This window comes from Lampetra fluviatilis, chromosome 46, assembly GCF_964198595.1.
Source record: "Lampetra fluviatilis chromosome 46, kcLamFluv1.1, whole genome shotgun sequence".
NCBI lineage: Eukaryota > Metazoa > Chordata > Hyperoartia > Petromyzontiformes > Petromyzontidae > Lampetra > Lampetra fluviatilis.
The window spans coordinates 2213245-2231482 of record NC_136320.1 but is presented as its reverse complement, the minus strand read 5'-3'; positions in this window follow the sequence as shown (position 1 = coordinate 2231482).

The following is an 18238-nucleotide window of genomic DNA, read 5'->3' as shown; positions in this document are numbered from 1 at the left end:
TCACCTTCCCCGAAGGGGGAGAGGTGGGGGGGGGCTTTACCCCCTCCCCCCGCCCATCTGGACATCGTGGGGGCACCACGGTGGTGAGATGTTAACTCCCTCGCTTGGAATACAGGAGGTCGTGGGTTCAATTCCGACCCTGAAGCCTGCTGTATATTTGGACTTTGCGTGTCTCTCGACCACGTGGTCGCATGGATTTTTCTCCTGGTCTTCCGGGTTTTTGCTCCACATTTATAAACACGAGTTTAGAGTATGTGCTGCTAGACATTTCCACGCATAAGCCACTTCGTTGAGCCATCACTTGTGGCCGGGTCGCTTCTGATAAACAGCTAAACAGCTCAGTGGGCCTTACGTAGTAAGATAGAAAAAAACTGTACATTTTAGTTTATATTTCGATTTAAAGCTTTCGTGACTGCAGGGATTCATCTTATTGGTTCTTTCGGTAAAGTCACGTAGAAGGGAAATAATAAAATAATAAAAATAAAACAATAAAATACAAGTTTATAGTTTAATGAAGACTCCACCTCTTTATCCCGTCGTGTTAATGTCTGCCGAAGCACATCCTACGTGGGTTGTTTTTCTTTCTCAACAGCAGAGTGAAATCAAACGGACATCATCGCAGTCGTTCGGGTCAAGCGAATAGACAAGCAACAACGGACACGCGTTGCGACGGAACAAACTTGCGGCGTTCGGACGGTCTTTGTGTTGTTCCCGTTACATTCTTACAATTAATGCATTATTTAGAGGGGCCGCGAAAAAATAACCCAACGGCGATCCATCTCACCAAACGCTGCACTTAAGCGAGCCGTGACTTTGAAATATAGGTTACGTGATACCCCCCAATCCCCTCCCCCCAATCCCCCCTCGCCATTGATGTTTTAATCGCGGCCGTGCTAACCACGCAGTGAGCCGACGGGGGCCTTTGGTGCTGCTGCTGCGGAATAAATGTTTAATACAATATAGCCTCTCCATTTCTCTAATCCCCTCGGCGCCACGGCCTGCAGATGGAGCGTGTCGTCGCAACGACGCAGTTTTTTTTTGGTAAACCCCTTCTGTGCAAAGCGAAGGCAAAGATCGCCCCCACAATCCCCACCCCCGTGTAGCCTTACCAGACTGTTGGTGCAAGTGCTGTTAGCGAGCAGCATCCGTGAAGACCGCCACGGCACACGGGGGGGGGGGGGGCGGTTGGCCAGCACCACGCACGCCCGGCCGCCTTTGTCGCCCTACGTGGCATTGTTTACTGCACACCGCACCAGCTACTCATTTGAGGCTGAGTCGATCTAGGGAAACCCAGGACCGGTTGCAGATAATCGTCACTGGTGTTAGCGGCCGTGCAGACATGTACACATGCCGCCCCAGGCACGCGCAGCCACCGCTCCGTGTCCTCCTGCCGGATTCAGGTGAGTGCCAGTAATGGGATTGCGTTAATGAAGTTGCTGTCTACGGGCCAAAGGAAGCTGGGGGAGGGGGGGTGGAGCGGCGGGGGGGGGGGGGTCAAGGGAGGGTGGGAGTCTTTGCTCTCCACTCTTTCCCGTTCCATTACTGGCCTCTTCTGACCCGTGCGTCCTTGATCCCGTCGAGCATCATTACGCAGAATTGTCACTCATAAACGCAGGCCAGGGGGCTGGCGTTACACTCACACGCGCGCGCGCGCGCGGCGCAGCGCCGTCGTGCAAATGCACAGATCTCCCGTGTAGCCTACACAGGCTGTTGGGGGCAAGTGCTGTTCGAGAGCATTTGTGAAAGGCCGGGGGGGGGGTGGATGGTGGGGGTTTGGGGGGGCAGGTGATAAGAGCGGCGCCGGGAGGGTGGAGGGCTGGTTGAGCACCCCGCCCCCTCCCCACCACTATTCATTGAGCCAACAACATCGCTGATCGGGGGGCGATGCCAGAGTGCGTTTGTGTCGGTGACTATGACGGACAAAGCGAGCGAGCGAGAGGGCGCGAGCGAGATGAGAGAGACAGAGGGAGCGTGTGAGCACACCGCAGTGCTAAACAAAGCCGGGGGAGCGGGGGGGCGGTCGACGTGCCACACCGGTTCCCTGTCATAGCCATTGCGGGTTTATTTGGTCGTGTCCAGATAGTGTCACCGCTACCGTCGAGATGTTTGCTCCGCTCGAAGATCGCGGATGCCCGACGCCTCCTCGTCCTCGTTAAAGCGCCGTCTGCCGCCTGGGACGGTGGCCGTGGCGCGCTGTTGCTCTGCTCTTATTTTATATAATTTAAAACAGTGCGGAGCAGAAGAAAGAAGAAGAAAAACAACAACAGCCAACAAGATGCCACCTTTTCTTTTTCTGCGGTGTGTACGCGGGGCACCCGCACGCGGTCACAAAACCACCCACGAAGGCTTAAACGGCGTCGTTAAGAACGCTGTTTGTTTTTAGCGCTCGCTTGGTACAGCGGGGAGCGGGCTGCCTTGCTCGCATTGAAACGGCGGGAGTGCGGGGGTGATGGTGGAACGGCTGAACGTGGCGAGTGAGTGAGTGAGCACTTTGGCATTGCCGTTGTACAAACGAGCGTCCTCCGAGGGCAGGTAACTTCGCTACAGGCAGCGGAGAGTTGTGGGGACACAGACGACTCTAAGCCAGCAGCGGCAGCGCATTGTTAATTTCCCACGGGACAGACGCGCGCAAAGCACTGCTCTCAATAATTGGTTGCAAATGTGCTCATTATTCGGGATTTTCTTAACCCTCCTTTTGAATGTGAAAAAAATACTTTTTGGGGGAATTGAGAGAGGGAGAAAAATAATATCCCAAAGACTCCTCCTTGTCGCTTTAGATTTGTAGCCTTCGTCAACGAGCGAGCGGTCATTCTCCGCAGCAAATCCCACGCAGATTTGATTGCTTGCGCCATTATTAAGTTTTACGGTTTGCCCGCACATTTTGCAACGCGCGAGGCCGGCACCGGACCCAGGGGCGCGTAATTGAGCGACGGCTGACTTTTGTGCTCGAAAGTGCGGCAAGATGAATCGAGGGAGAGCGAGGCGCCGCCGCGACTGCCTTGCCCGGTTTTTTTCTACTGGCGAGGAGGGCCACGCAAATCCAGACCATCGCCCGGCATTAGCCACGTGCGGTGAAAGTGGTCGCGCAAGAACTCTGCCCGCCCGGACCGTTGTCATTTAAATTTTTTCTCCACGATACAGTTTGCAGACCACGACAAACCAAAAAAATGACGTAACATTTTTTTGTCGTGGTCTATCCACTGCTGGATGAAAGGCCTCCCACTCGATCTGCCGCGTCACCGGTGACGCGCCTGTGATGTCACGATCCACCCAACGCCTGAGAGCGAGCGAGCTGATTACATCATTGCCCTGTCTCCCTTCAGTGGACCAGTTCCCTTACTTGTCCGCCACGCCGTTCTTTATTTTTTGACGCTTGTCCGGAATGATAAGCGACGTCTCCTGCCCAATGGCACTCACGGTTGATCATAGTTTTTTGGATGATGATGATGATGATGGTGGTGATGATAGTGATGTCATTATATCGCATACGTTTTACGAATGTCACGTGTTCCGTCGTTCCAAGCGCGCATCTCTGACCGCTTCTTTGTAAAACGGAAAACAAAACAAAAAAGTACGTCGCGACAATATCGGCGCGATCATATTGTACGACCCTAATTGCGACGTTCAACCGATTCAAGGAATGCGGTTGTGTTTGGGCGTACGTGGAAGTAGTAGTGGAAAGTTGACTCAAAATAATTGACGGACTTTATTTGTTTTCAAATTTGCGATCACCCCTAAGTTTTATTTGAGCGCTAAAGCACGACAGAGGTGTTCACAGAAGTGCTGTCGAGCGGTCTCAAGAAGCGTTTCCCGATGATGCTCCCGGTGCGTGGTCGCGAAACGTCGGACATCGTTCCAGAAACAACAACAACAACACGCGGCAACACAACTGGAAGCACGCGCCGGAGAGGGATGCGTTTGCTGGCGGTTCAGTGTTTGTCAGCAAGAAAGAGGTTGAGAAGACTGGGGAGTTTGGAGGTGTCGGTGTGATGCCGGATGGAGCAGAGATCGGCGGATGGAGAGATGGGGCCATGCGCAAAAAGGGGAGAGAGAGATGTGGATCGGGAACATTCTTAAGAGGCGAGAGCGTGGGATGAAGTAACTTTTTTAAGGAAGCTGGGAAATAGACCAAGAGGCAGAAAAGGGAAAATCATTCTTGATGACTTACAATATAGAGGAGGTGTTGTGGGTGGGCGGGGGGGTATCGTGAAATGTAGAAAAATAAACTCCTGCATAGGATTTCGCGCTCATGCTGTACAGCTCTCCTGCGTGCTGTTCGGCATGATGTCCGACGTTTCGCTCCACATGCCGACGGCATGTTGGGGGACTAGGATCGAGTGAGTCTCCAGCCGAGGACTTGCCAAAGCGGGGGGGGGGGGGGGGGTGGACAGGAGACTTAACAAAAACAAAACCGACCGCGCGTTTGCCAAACCGCACGCCGTCCAGACCTCGGCTCGCCTGGCGCGAGCGACCGCTTGCCCATTCCGAATAGGGGGCGCGGGGGGTAGCGAGTCGTCAAGGCCGGCGGGGAACCTCGCGGCGGGTGCGGCAGTCATCCCCCACCCCCCCCAGCTGCGACGGAGAACGCCGCGAGCATTGACGCGGATTATAGCGCTCCCCGCTTGCGCGCGCGCGTGCGTGCGTGTGTCGATGGGGAGCGGTAGCTTCGCGGTTAGCGAGTTGAGCTACTTGCCCCGGGCGTGCCCGAGTTCGTTCGCCCGCTCATCGCCAGCGTCAGTGAGGATTATCTGGCTTCCCCTAAGTCGACTCAGCCTCGAATCAGTACCTGGTGCGATGTGTGAACATCGCCACTGGGGGCTATCCCCATCCCATGCGTGTGCCGTTCCGGCCTTCAGGAGGTGCTCGCTAACAGCACTTGCTCCTACAGCAGGGGTGGGGAACGTCCGGCCCGCGGGCCGTATAAGGCCCACGAAATCATTTGGTGTGGCCCTGCCAAGGCAACCGCAGGCGGGACTCGAAATTCAATAAATCTAGGAGCAGTTGCGAGTAGCAGCAACATCATCAACACCAGCTAACATCACACGCCTCACCAAAGAGAAGCAGTTCCAGCCATCACATTAGGGGTGAGTTAATACAAATGTTTTACCAAATATAACGGGCTAATTTTTAAGTGGATAATTTTGTATGGCCCGCGAATGATGTTATAAATATTCAAATGGCCCTTGGCAGTAAAAAAAGGTTCCCCACCCCTGTCCTAAAGTCTGTTAAGGCTATACGGGGGATCATTGTCCGTGTATGTGTGAATGCGTGCGTGTGTGTGTATGCGTGCGTGTGTGTGGATGTGCGTGCGTATGTGCGTGAGCGCCAGTGGAATGGTTAGCGCGCTGCACTGCGAAGCCGGCATCCAGGGTTCGATTCCTGCTCACGGCTACCATCAGTGGCGAGTGGTATCACAGCCGGTCCTGTGCCTCTGGGTCTATCCCCACGGCTGTTGTGCATTGTATGGGGGAGCGGTGGCGTAGTGGTTATCGCACTGCGCTCGCTACAAACACGACCGCCTGATTTTAAAAAAATACTAAAATAATGATCGCGAGGTAGAGTCCCTAACACCTTCCCATTCTGTGTACGGCTCGTGAGGGTTGCTTGACCATACTTCACCATGACGATCAGTCGGGGGGGAGGGGAGGGGAGGGGGGGAGGCTGTGGGTGGAGGGTGGCACTTTGCACCAATTCATTTCACAATCACTCGCCACGTGCGTTTCTGCCGCGTCCGGTAATCGAACTCAGGCGTGGGTGGTTCACCGCGCCAATGAGACCGCGATTTAGAAATACGATCGGGCGCGAAGTGGTGGGAGGCGGGTGAGGGTGGTGGTGGTGGTGGCGGCGGTGATAGGGAACCCCATAAAAAAAAAACTAAAAAATGTAACAAAACACACGGGGGGAATATGACGGCGACGCTCTGTCACCACCTGCGGTGTTCGTAATTTTGAGATGCGCTCTCTGACAAAATAGATTAGATCCCCACCACCCCCACCACCCCACCGCCCCCCCCTCCTCCCGTGTGTTCATTCGCGCGCGGGGGAGGGTAAGAAAAGGAACCCATGTTCGTCGGAGCGCTTATGAACGTGGCTATTAATATGTGCCACATCGCCACGCCGATACGAGATCTCAAGTGTCGCCATGGCAACTATCCTCTGTCATCAGTCTCTCCTGGAAAATGCTTTGTATTCATTTGCAATTCATGAGCCCGGGGGGGGGGGGGGCGTTGAACATGTTTGCAAGAAGGCAAGAGATGAAGGTCGTTATTTATTTAATTTTAAAGTTATTTACCCTAAGCAGTTAGATTTGCCGTGTTGATTGTTGCTGGAGATGACATAGCTGGAGTGAGGCCAGTTTGTATCGCCGTCTTTGAAAACTCTTCCCCATTTGCATTGAATCCATCTCATCGGCCCCCGCTTGTCGTTTCTAATGAGTTTAGCGGCCTCGCCGAGTCTCGGAAATGGAACGGAAAGCTGCTTTTGAATCACGAATATCACATTTTCTTGTTAGCCTTTGTAGAGCGAATACTGCCTTGCTCTCTCTCTGTGTGTGTTTTTCTCTCTCTCTCTCTCTAATCAATACAGCCTTCAATCTGATGAATGCATTTTAAATTAAAAACACACAGTCGTAGAATGTTTGTTATTCATGTATTTCAAGATTGCCGTCTTGCAGGGGGAGGTTGTTTTTTTTGTACATGAAACATCTTGCCGTTTTTGTTCCTCCGCGATGAGCCCTGCATCGGAAGCGAAAGCAGATTTTTGTTTTCCTCCTACTGTCATCATCATCAGCAGCAGCAGCCGCAGCCATGGTACATTCACTGCTGGATGAAGATCTCACCATGCCGCTGTCGACGCCGCTGCTGCCATAAACCAGCGATCCGTAGCGATTTCGCGATCCGCTCAGCATTCCGCAACAACAGCTGTTTACATCGCTCCGTCTCCCTGTCGGGCACGTGACCTCGGACGCGTTCCATTCATTGGCTGCCACTCCGTCGCGATTCGTGACCGTCGACAGCTCTGAGAGAACACAGAGCAAAGGCAAAGATCCCCCGTATAGCATGTACCAGGGTGTTGGGACAAGTGCTGTTCGCGAGTGCCTATGAAGGCCGGAACGGCCCACGAGGGGTGGCCAACACCACGCACGGCCGAATTTAACTCCCCAGTGATAAAGGTTAACACTTGGCACCAGGTACTCATTTAAGGCTGAGTCGACCTAGGGGATGCCCACCAGGATCGGTTCAAATATCCGCCGCTGTTATTGGTCGTGAACGGGTAATTCGATTTGTAGTGCAGCACCCGAACAGCTACACCACCAATGCCCAAATACACACACACACGTGCAACACACGTATAACATAAAAAGAAAGCATAAAACACACACACACAGAGACAGGCACGGGTGAGTGCTGAGTTGTGTGCTCAAGCAAACCTACGCACTGCCATGTTTTCTATGCCCACGGCTACATGCATTATGCCTTTGAGGCCCGGTTCGCATCTCAGCGCGCTAACCGCTGCGCCACCGCTCCCCATACACACAGCGTTCATACATTCATCAGAAGCCGTCCGGTGTGATGTTTCGATGCTTTGTGAGATAAAATAAAATTTTGTTTAATAACATTTGTGTTCCAAGCTGGTGGCGTAACTCCGTCACAGGCGCTCGTCGGATAATAAAGGGACCGCACGAAGACAACTTTGATTAGTCTACCTCTACTCTGCACTCGGACATCAAAGTCATAGCGCACGAAGCCCGGGGCATGCAAAACACGAGCAGTGCTTCGGCATTAATTGAACACGCGAGCCTGTGCGTACCACGCGCGTTTGCGTGCTAGCGCACAGCGTTGATACACGGTGCTCTTTGCTGTAAGATCTTGCTGGTTTTTTTCCAGGATGGTTCTGTTGCGCGTCTTCGTCACTTTGTAGACGTTCTTTGTCCATGTTTTTGCTTGTTGCGGTTGTACCCCGAGTCAAGAGCCGCATGGCGCACAGGGCTACGCCTAATGAATGGAACCGAAACTGAAACGCGGGGGTGCGGTGGTTCGCACGCTGGGCTGTGACCCAAGATCAAGTCCAAAATTACGGTCGCGAACAGGAACAATCGAATCAGTCCTGGGCCTTCCCTCCGGTCGACTCAGTCTCAAATGAGTACCTGGTGTAGGGCGTAAATAACGGCACTGGGGAGACAAAGGCGGCCTGGCGTGGTATTGGTAACCCACTCCCTCGAGTACCGTGCGGAACTTAATATATACCCGCTCACAGCACTTGTCCCAACAATTTGTGAAAAGCTATAAGGGGAGGGTGGGGCATCTTTATCATAGTGCATGGATCATAGCATTCCTTTACACAGTTGCTGAACACAGTAGGCCCAAAGGCCCAACACGTCGAGTGGGCAGCAACAAACATCGGTGTCAGAGTTGCAATAGGTCAGAAGAGTTAACACGCGCTACTTGAATCGAGAAATGGTTACAGGGGCTCGGTGAATGGGTCGATTTGGGAGGGGACGACGACGCAGAGCGAGCAACAGGAAGGAATCCACGATCCGCACTCGCCGTTTGTGCGCCACAAATCGCAGCTCTGTCTCCGAACGCGCGGCCGCCTGTCCCGAAAGTGGCTCGCCGTCCGTGGTCCGTCATTTTATTCTCGATAGGCGCGCCGGGTTTTACCAAAATAGCCGACGCGTGGAGCTGCGACCGCGTCTCGCCGATTTCCACGGCAGCGGACTTCGAGGCGTCTCGCCGCAGCGCTGTCGGCAGCCCACGACCGCCGTTTGTCCGGAAACTTTTGACTCTCGGAGGTCAAGGGGCCGAGGTTTCAATTTCCTGCCATTGGCACCGTCTAGTAACCGGGCCATTGGAGTGCCTGTACCCATGAGTCAAGAACAGGGACCACCACCACCACCCCCCCCTTCCCCCGGTATCTTCTCGTGCCCATAATTGCCTCTTCACGCTACTGCTGGTGGACGGGTCGCCACTGCCTGGAGCTCTGGAGAAGCCCTATTGTAAGCGTCTATTTTTGGCCTACTCGTCCAGGCTAGTCAGACGTCTTGGAAAAGGTGGGAGTACCCACACTTTACACGAGCTGTCCGTTGACTGTGGGGTGCCACGGTAGCGAGATGTTATGTACCTTGCATGGTAGCCAGGGGGTCGTGGGTTCGATCCCGACCCTGACAATGTCTGTATATTTGGAGTTTGCGCGTTCTTTCCGTGGTCGCGTGGATTCTTCTCGGGGCCCTCCGGTTCCCCCCTCAGCATTAAGAAACAGGTGTTTAGAGTATTTGGCTGCTATAAATGTCCACGTGGTAAGCTACTTCGTTGAGTTATCATTTGTGGTCAGGTCGCTCCTGAAAAATATAGTGGGCCTTTAAATGGTAGAAAAAAATAAAAAAAAATTATTGAGTGATGAACCCATCGATGCTGTTGGATTTGTTTCCCGTGTCGGGAGATCGAGCCCGCGACCCCTGGATTTTACGCTCACCGTTACACCACATCATCATCCGTGCATCCCTCGGTTATTGCTCTCTTGATTCTGGAGCTAGGCTGTAATCCGATCATCTAAGTAATCCATTACTTTTCCAATTATCAGTTTGATTGCTCGAGCAATTGGAAAAAACACTTGCAAAATAGTTGGGGGGGGGGGGTAAGTCTCAAATATCTTACGTCGTGAGCCATCATCAGCTGCATCATGCTGGGCGTGGCTATGGGGGGGGTTGCCTGCTTTCATCGTTACAAATTGATGGTAATCGACCGAGCAAGTAGGCGATCCTAAATTTTGAGTGAAACGTCACTCCACGTAATCGAGCAATCGACTCCGTCCCTAATTATATCCCAAAATGCGCTAAAATTGAAATCCACACCACGCTGCCACGCGGCAGTGAATCAGTGAAATATTCCGGATGCATTCAGCGACGTTGGAGTCTGTGGCCGCTATTCCGTGTGCGTCACCAGCATCACACGCGCCGGAGACCAGCCGGAGCCTGTTTATGCGCATAAATCACCGCGTGACCTTAGTTTGGCTCGTTGAGTCCAAGACACTTGCACTGAACCTTGCGATTCTTAATGCGGGGGGGGGGGGGTGATCAATCATCGTCATAATTGTTGTGCGCGAGGTGGGTCGCGTGCGCGTGCGTGCCTGGCGTGCGCGCGCGTGCGCGTGCACGACGTTCGCAAAGGTACGCGGAGAAGAATCCAACACTGTATAGTTGATCGATAACGGGGAGTGAGTAATTATTGTAAGGTCCTAGGCTGGATGTCACCAGAAACCGAGTTTAGTCGTCCGTGTAAGTGCCTGTGGGCCCTGATAAGCAGACCTTCGGTTTCTCATTCTCGCCTGCCGATTAAATAACTGGTCAGACGTGACAAATCTTAAACGCTTCTTGACAAATTCTGAGAAATCTGCCCAAAAGAAACAGGCGCTGAGAAAAAAAAAGAAAGGGGACTAGCTTCATTCAAATGGTTCAATTTATTTTTCAATTTATTCTCTTTAAGAGATTAGTGCTCGAGTCTGGTTTCTATCTGCCTGGTTCGCCCAATGGAGCTCATGTTACCTAAATAAGAAGATAGATTAATTGATGTGGAGGGGTGGCGCATCTGGTTAGCGGTGGGTGGGTAAGTGGATGGCTGGGTGGGTGAGTGAGTGGGTGGTTGTCCGAGGCGTATGTTTCTCAGCGTGTGTGTGTGTGTGTGCGGCGCGTACATGCGCACTATTGGCGCTTGTATCTTAGAACCTCTAAATTAATTCACTAGATGCACTGACCAGAGGTTCATGGAAGTGGTAACTTTAATTAAATTCAACTAATAGCCAGGGAAGAATTAGGCTGCGGGGCCCAGACAGCAACTAAACTGCACGGTGACACATTTTTCAAATTCTATACGAGTAAAAAAAATAATGTACAACGCGACATGATTGATGCGCTATGCATTTAAGTTTTTTTTTTAATTAATGGGCGGATAACAAACTTGCGCCATAGTTCATTTCCCCCGAAATAATTTTCCATGAATACGCTTAAACGCAGCCTGCCGTTAAATTTCGATAATTTTCAAAAGCGATCTTGTAATTTTTTTCTCCTCCCTCCTCCTCCTCTTCCTCGTCATCATTATCACGTGACGCTTCTTTGCTTTGTGCACTCGAGCGCAATCGCAGCGCGCCCGCGTTCGTGGTTCAAAAGCAGAAGAAGGTGGACGGACAAAGTTTGAAAATTACAATTTTCAACTTCGCATTTATTTATTTTTTGCCCGCTCAGCTGTTGCCATCCGTCGACCGTGGGTGTTCCCTCCCACCCACTCACACCCCGCGGGGCGCTGTAAACTTTTTGGTAATAACATTTTTTTTTATTTGTTTCTTTGTTCACCTCCCTCTCGCACGCGCAGAAAGGGGCCCCGTGGTTACTTTTTTTTTACCGCCCGCGTTCGCCAAATGGAGAGAACACGCAAGTCGCTCAGACCGTCCCTCGCTTATGCTTTAATTTTTTCTTCTCGCGTTTAAAAAAAGTGTTTTTTGGGGTGGGGGATTACTGCGTACGGCTCGCTGGGGAGATGTGATGATGATGATGATACCTCGTGCGCGTGCCCGCGCGTGCCCGGTGTTTGTAAAAAAAAACACGCACTTAAAGCGTTGTTATTTTTTCCCCCCCTTAAGGTGCTGCGTCAATATATTTTGCATACAAAGGCAAGTGCAACACGAACGCGCGCACCCGTGATGTATTATCGCCGTTGGATGTAAATATTAAATATGAGAAGCGTATATTCTCGATGCTTATGGCTTTGGCACCGGAAAGACAATAAACCTGTCAGGGTTTTATGGCATTTGGGTAAAAAAAAAAGCTGGCGCTCAAGTGGCTGGGGTATTACCAGTCAAATAAATACCGCTTACGTATTGATTGGCCGTGCCTCTCCAGCGTGATAGCACATTGCCACTGTGCAAAGTCTTGCGCAAAATCAATTAAAATTTTAACTGCTGTCATAATACACGTTTTAGGGTGTAAAATAAAAAAAAACTGTCCGATGCCATTTTTGTTTGCACGAGGCTATGATTTTGTTTGTGTGTTTACAGGTGGCAGAGAATGTGCCGCGTTCTCCAGATTGTAAGGTGCGCTGTGGAAGAAAAACGTTGGGGGTGCGTCTTGTAATAATCCGGTATGCGACCTTACACCTGATGCCTGCACGGGCAATAAATACAATGGTCCTCAGCGTCCAAACTGCATGCCACGGGGTCGATCTGCATGCCATGCACTCGACGTTGCACTCGCGTTACGTGCCACTCAATCAAGGTGCCTCTCTGTCACAGTTCCTATGATCACTGTTACATTTTTTAATGTGATTTATTTTGGTGATTTTGGTTTAGCCATGTATGTTTGTTGTAGTACAGAGTTGGCCTGATAACTTTAATCTACATTGTCTTATGGTTGTTATTGTTTGACTTGCATCCCACCGGGATTTTTGCACACAACGTTGATATACGGTGATTTTTTCTGGAAGACTTTGCTGGTTTTTCCTGGATTTTTCTGTTGCGTGTAGTCACTTTAAGATGTTTCTTGTTCACGTTTTGTTTTGCTGCGGTTGCACCCGAGTCAAAAGCCGCATGGCTCACAGGGCTACACCTAATAAATGAAACTGAAACTGTCGCGTTGGCACTCCGTGTCTGTGGCACTTAGATTATGTTAAACTCAGCTAACGCGCCACTCGATCTACGCGCCAAGTCAGTCTGCACGAGAGCAATGCAACGACACATTCACATTTGAGTTTGCACTTCATTTGTGAACAATTACGAGCACGGACGATCTTTTAAATGTTACTCTGAGACTCTCAAAAGGTGAACGATCTCACGACAAAATGTTATAGCAAAGTGTGTCCCTTTCAGCACGGAGGAACAAAGAAGCGAACGGTATTTGTTTTTAAAAGGGTCCTGCGAAAGATATCTCTGCAAAGGATTTCCAAACGGATTCTCCATGGCGCGACGCACGGCGCCAACAGCACAATTAACAAATGGAACAACACCAACAAGAAAATCAAGCCAACCAGGTGTAATGCGGGCGTAAACGGCCTCGCGGATATGACGTCATGGGGGGGAGGAGTTAGGTCACGTGTGAGAGAGGGGTGAGGTCTTAAGGGAGAGATACCGGAAGAGACGGGAGAGTGTGGGAGATAGAGTTAGAGTGAGGCCACGCAGGGTGGAGGATGGAGAGTGGCGAGATCGCCACGCACGCAGAGTAAGACTCGGCACCGTCGGCCAGCGGTGACCGAGCCCAGAGGAACGAGGAGCAGTGGTGGAGCTGCAGTGAGGGCAGCCGGAGGACTGCACAGGGGACCTGCAGCGGAGCTGCAGAGGCGAGGAGGCTACGGGAGCGAAGGCAGCTGTGGAGCTGCCAAGCGGAGAGGCTCTGAGCGAGGGCCGTGCGGGACAAGTGTAAAGAACCCAAATAAAGGACAACGGAGACAGACCCAGTGATCGAGTCCTTTATTACACAAGGACCAGAACAATTTAAGTAACGACAACATTACCCAAGGCCAATTGGTTAACATTAAATTCGTAAGCGGGATTCATTAACCGCCGCTCGCCTCTAAGTCCGTTTCATGTTTCGTCAGGGCAGTTTCCCTTAAACGCTTCTCTGATTTGTTTTATTTATTAATTAAACATTACTCTTATTATGCACACGCTTTACGGGCCTAACGGTGCTCTGTGGTGCTGCTCGACAAAAAAAAAAGACTTGGGCTTAAATAATTCAATGATGGCTATGACGAGGACGGGTTAAACACTCCTCATTAGGGGCCGTGTTGCCTGTTCGCTCGCGACGCGTCGCGCCGTATCACTCCGCCGCGTAATGTCGATCGCGTTCGTCACATCAGGCGCTACTTTACTCGCCCCCCCGCCTCTCCAAGAGAAAAAAACAACTTCTAAGGAAACAGACGTTTTGTTCCTCCATCTCATGGAACGCCGCCTAATGAGCCACGGTCCGGTAGAAGTGTACGGGGGTAGACAAACGAGGCCGTTCAAAGCTTGGCACACCGGCTTTTCTGACAACTTGTGGAGATGTTTCCCCGCCTCTCTCTGCGGCTGTCCAGTGGCCACGACTCGACACGCGGCAACGGCGCGCCCCAGCCTCGAGCACGGTCGCGGTCTCTCTGTGGAGCCACTCGAGGCTAATGGGTCTGTGAGACCGGAGGGCAGCGCGGCGGGGAAGGGGGCCTCCAGCAAAGGCTGTCAAACGCCACGGAAACTGCCCTAATGAGTGTCTATCGGCGCGGCCGCGGGAGTTCTTAGCTCAACGAAGCAAAAACGTCGCACGCTGGCGACGTTTTTGACAGAGCTCTCAGCTCAACCAGGCAGGGCAAGGCCACGTTTCCGTGACGGTGGTGGTGGTGGTGACGGCCCCGTTCTGGCGGGTCGAAGTGTCGCGACAAGGCATGTCTATGCACAGCGAGAGGAAATAATCATCTTTGTCATCGTCATCGTTGTCGCCACCAATCCACGACTGGATGAAGGCCTCCCTCCCCGAGCCGCCGCCGCCACTCACGATCCTGCGATGCAATGAGTGGGTGCCACGGTGGCGAGATGGTAACTACCTCGCCTGGTGTACAGGAGGTTGTGGGTTCGACCCAGATCTTGACCCACGTTGTAAGTTTGGAGTTTGCAAGTTCACTATCCCCGTGGTCTCGTGGATTTTTTTTCTGCGGATCTTACGGTTTTCTCCTCCACATTTAGAATCAGCATGCGTTTAGATTCGGAGAAAATAGCCATGTAACTCAGTGGGCCTTATCTGGGAAGTGTTTTTTGTTGTTGTTTCGTTTAGTTTTAGATCCACCCAGCAACTTCTGCACACAATCTAATCTCCATCACTCCATCTCCTTGGTGGACGGCCTCTCGTTCTTGGCTCCGTTATTATTCTTGACCGTCATCCACCGCCCCTTCTCGCCGTGACGCGTCCTGCCAAAGCACCACTCACTTTTCTGAACGGTTTGAATGATCCATAGTAGGTTTTTTTTGGTTAGATCGCGTAAATATTAATGTTCCGTTAACCCCGCCACCACTCGACGCAAACAAATAGTAAGAGTTTGTAACATAAACAAAACGTACCAATGCCTTCCAAGTACAGCACACCGGTTGTATCTTGGAGAGTAAACTCACAACATTTACTATTCGAGTACCGTGACGTTTCGCCAGTAATTACAACCAGCATCATTAGGCGACAGCCAGAGTTGATTGCATGCTGTCAGTAACCCTTGCATAGTTCTCTCATCCATGAACGCATGGATCAGAGAACATTGATGAGCGAAATAATAATAATCACGATCGACTTTATCCAGGATGGATGGATGGCGTGGTTCAATGGTCAGTACACCGCCCTCTCTGATTTATATAAACCCCTTAACTCTGGCATATCTCCCACTTCAATAAATATTGTTTTCTTGCTGTGGTTGTCACACCTGCTGGTGATTGCTTGTGTTGCAATCGAAACGTCGTGGTTTAATTTGTTTGTTTTTTATTTATTTTCTTTCTTCTTTTTTCACTTACGTGACTTTACCGAAAGAAGCAAAGAGTACATCAGACTGAAGTTGCGATACAGAGGTCACCGGTTCGATTTGACCACCCTGCGTGAACTTTGCTTGCTCACTCCGCTAGCCTCACTGCACGTGACGTGTGCAAATAAAACCACAATTCAGAGACGCGCAAAAGCCGTAGTTCCTGCGAGTGCGCCCTGCCGTGCGCGATGCTTCGAGGAATCGTCGCAGCTCACAGAAATACACTTAGTTCTCAGAGCCTTCTGTTGCTGAAATAATGGTTTAATTTACAAAAAAAAATCCCCTACTTGGGAATATTTTTTTTCAGTAATCCATGCGTGGTCAGCACGCAATGGCGGTCGTTAACAACAAAAAAGTTTTGCGTTGCGCGGCTTGGAAGCGAGGTCCGTCTATTGCAATAACAACAATTCCTCTTGCCCTGCTGCAGCAATCTGTGGAAGCGATTTCAGCCGCACCACCTCTACCGGAACCACCTTTACATAACAAAGGCTCAGTCCCATTTCCACGCACCTTAGCATCAGCCGCACCTTAACAACTCTTGGAACCTCCCAGTTCAACCAGTCTACACAGCAAAGGCTCATTCCTAGCAGCGTGCTTCAGCCGCACCGAACCTCACAATAATAATATCCAGGTGCCTGCCTTGGCTCCTCCCACCCCCTTACTTGATACAGCTATCGTGCTGTGACGGTTCTACCTGAAGACGGAAGCTTGTGTTGCCTCCGAAACGTCGTGATTTTTATTTTATTTTTTATTTTACTTTTATTAATTTTATTAAATTAAATTATTTTTTTTTACCTACGTGACTTTACCGAAAAAAAACTAAGAATAAGAGACACACAGTTGTGCCCATCTGCGGCTCCCGCGTGGGGCCATAAAGTGTTCGGCGCTTCCAATGCGTCCAAAAGAGCCCGCGAGTGGAGGGGGCTGGCCACGGGCCACATACATCCGTAGGCCCTGCGTCGTGAATGTTTTTAATGCTCTCGGTTGATTTTTTTCCACTGCCCTTTGTCATTTCCACCGCCGGACGAAATCCTCCTCGTGCACTCTCGGCCATGGGGGAGGTTGTTTGACCACACTTCACCGCCGCGTTGATTGGGGAACGGGGCGTGTGGGTTGTCAAGGATTGGTTGGGATAGATATTACTCGCTACCAGTGGCATACCATGTTTGGGATGGGCCCTCGTGCAATGATTTAAATTCCCCCCTCCACCCTCTATTTGTAGCTCGGTTCCCGGACCCCTCTTCAGTAGAGATATTGACTTCATGTTATTTAAACAGGAAAGGTCGACTTCGCTATATAGCTCTTTTTAAGAAGCGGCCTGTCGATCACAAATAATAGCTCAACGAAGTGGCTCACCACGTGGGAATGTATAGCAGCCAAATACTCTAAACGCGCGTCGATTCCAAATGTGAATGGAAAAATCCGGAGGCTGCACAGCGTCGCGCGGTTTCGCATGCGGCCCTGGTGCAGTTTCGCCGCCTGTTCACGCGGCAGCTGCACCATTCGTTCGCCCTGACAGGGAGTCGAACGCGGGTCTTCGTGGCGCGGTGCGGGCAACCGCTGCGCCACCGCTCGTTGCTCCTCACCTGGTCATGATTTCGTGCCACCGTCCACTGAATTCTCCAACCCGTGAGCGATTTTCATTATCCGTCGGTCGCGGTTGTTTTCGATCATCAGTTGCCCTCGTTTTCTGTTGTTGGCTCCGTAATGAGCAGCTGATGCAATTCAGCGCGGGGATGTGTGTCGTGCGAAGGGAAGAATCAATGTTGAAATGCAATGGTTGCTTAAACTCCAGTCGCGGTTCATCTGCGCGCAGCAGAACATCTCATAGGTTTAACTGGCTGAATGTGTTATTAGTGCTTATCACAAAACTCATATCTATTTTTCATTTCGCACCTCCAGCCCCCTTAATTATATTTAGCATTTCCTAATTTCACAATTGTCTTTACCTCATTCTGTTCATTAGAACATCCTTAATGGTTATTACTTTTTCTTTTCTGAAGTAGAAAAAATAATAGGCTTTTTGTAATTGGGGTTTGTTACGAAACTGCGAAACAAATCACACACAGAGCCGTGGGAGGGGAGATATTGTGAGAGGAGCAAGGGGCCGAGGTGTTGTGGAAGGGAAAACAAAACTATACAGCAAGATATTCTTGGTTCTTTCGGTAAAGTCACGTCGAAGGGAAGTAATACAATAATACAAATAAAACATAATAAAATAATTATCACGACGTTTCGACCACAGGTCTGTCGGGGAGACGCTGTCTCCTGGTCTTCACCTGAGGACGGCTGCTTGGGTTGTGGCCGAAACGACGTGAGAATTATTTTATTATGTTTTATTTTTATTATTTTATTACTTGCCTTCTACGTGAATTTACCGAAATAACCAAGAAGATGAATCCCTGCAGTCACGAAAGCTTTAAATCGAAATTTATACAGCAAGAGTTTGACAAAAACAAGTTGAAGATGTAGACATTCCATAGTGACCCATTCCCTGCCACATTTATTGAATTATCTTTACGTTAAATTACGTTTAAGCTTTACGCTTTCTTTAAACGGCTGCTCGCAATGGGGGGGGGGGGGGGGTGGGGGAAGCCAAAGAGCGGAAAGGGATGAAGCTAAAGAGCGCAGCATGCGGTTCCTGGGCAGCAAGTTGCCAACTCCTGGACTTACACCCCCTCAAATCATTGCGATTAAACGTCGGGCCAACTTGCGGCCACCGCGTGA